This window comes from Protomyctophum bolini (genome assembly GCF_963924005.1).
Source record: "Protomyctophum bolini genome assembly, chromosome: 2".
In the NCBI taxonomy this organism is placed as follows: domain Eukaryota; kingdom Metazoa; phylum Chordata; class Actinopteri; order Myctophiformes; family Myctophidae; genus Protomyctophum; species Protomyctophum bolini.
In genome coordinates, this window is record NC_137863.1 from 30,536,031 (window position 1) to 30,538,069 (window position 2,039).

The window sequence follows — 2,039 nt, forward strand, 5'->3', positions numbered from 1 at the left end:
TTGCTGTAAACAAACAACGACAAGTGACGAGGACCAACAAGAGTCATTTATTAATTTTCTTTGGTTGCCCTCTACTGCCCGGATGAACGAATTACACATGGCTTTAGTTTGTGTCGTAGTCCACGAGGTGGAAGCAACGCCACAGTTTTGGATTTGTACGTCTTCACAACTTCTAGGCAGTGGTGGAAAAAGTATGAATGTACTACAATAGTAATTACATCATGTTTTACTTGACTCGTAAAAGTACCAATACTGCAATATAGTCATAGAAATACTCTGGTACAAGTAAAAGTCCGGAATTCAACATTTACTTGAGTAAAAGTACATGTAGGACTATAGGCAGATTGTCCCATTTAAAGTGTTCAAATAATAATCTTTTGAAAATACAGCAGATCTACAAGCTCACAATGCGGGTCTCATCGCCACGCATGGCATGTAGCCTGCTTATTTTTCTGTTTTCACTGTTTGTTATTTGCAAAACAAAACAAAAAACATCCCAGTCTACAGTACCAACACAACAGTATATGAAAACACCAAAATACAGCAAGAGGGCAATGTGTTTCTGCAGGTAAACAAACACCACCACATTACTCCAGTGGCTGATGATGGGAATCATGGGATAGGCTGCTAGACATAAGGGGGAAAAAGTGTAGCTTAAAGGTAATTGTTGTTATTATTATTATTATTATTATTATTATTATTATTATTATTATTATTAGTAGTAGTAGTAGTAGTAGTAGTAGTAGTAGGCTAGTAGTAGTAGTATTGTTATGTTACATACTTTGTATGAATTTATGCCTTTAATTTATCATCTATTGAAAATAGCCAATCATGTATAGAATCACATTAAATGTCTCCGATATGATGAGAACTTGTAGGCTATAGATTGCCTATTTTCGACTGTTCAACACAGGCCTACCGATGATCAGGCTTTGAAACATTTGCTAAACCTGGAAAAACAACAACAAGTTAATTCAAATGACTTCACTTCCTCATTGACCATCTCCTACTAGGCTTTCTACGGTGGACCAATAAATAAAGAACTAGTTTAAGTGACATTAGTCTGGCTTTCAAGCCTCTTGTCAAAGTGGTCTAAAGATGAAAGTTTTCTTGGAAGATAGCTTGCAATGAGTGCTAATGAGATCTGTTTCCTGTGCCTTGCAGGCTGCAGATTAGTTTACCATCGACGGCCCTGTCCATGAGCGACCATTAGTTTGGGGAATGGTACCTCACTGGAGACATTCTGTGGCGGCATGACTGATCCTCTGTGTGGAAGAAGAAGATGGAACAAAAGCAGCCTTTGGACTTCATTTGGGGTGAGAAAATAGATTTTCAAGGTATTTATGGTCACAGAACACAGCTGTTAGCCTATGGTGAAAAAAACAAACAAAAAAACAAGTTCAGAAATCAACAAACATATGAACAGAAAGCCATTTTCTCCATTACGTCTATTGGTTCGATTGGGTCTTCCTGTAATTTATAAATTGTGTTATGTGTCTTATTGAATTTCCCCCTTTCTCACACAGAGCTAAATGTTTAGTATGGATTTTCATTATAGGCAAAGAAGTGGTATCTCTGTTAGCAAACTATCTTTGAGAGAAAGGAATGCTCCACGCAGACCAATACACACTAAGACCATATAGGCTACATCCTCAATTTTAATATAAACTCTCCGTTTTTTAGTAGAGAAGAACAATACATTCATAGAGGCTACCCATTTCTCTTTGTTTCATGTGTTCTATTCTTATGAATCCTGCCTTTGTTTGTGTTAATTTACAATTGATAAATTGTGCTTTACAAAATAATAATATAAAAGGTTATAAAGGTAGAAAAGGTAGTAAACCTTCGGCTTCGGTTATTTTTATTTTTACATTTGACTTTTTATAGTAGACTTATTCAAATATTAAAAGAAAAACACCAGAAACAGGGATGTGTGTCTTAAGTGAGTCTAATATGGTTAATATGGAGATTTAAGTTGTATTGTATAGGACGGGGGTGTGTCTCATCCAATGAATATCAAATATCTAAATATTGAATCA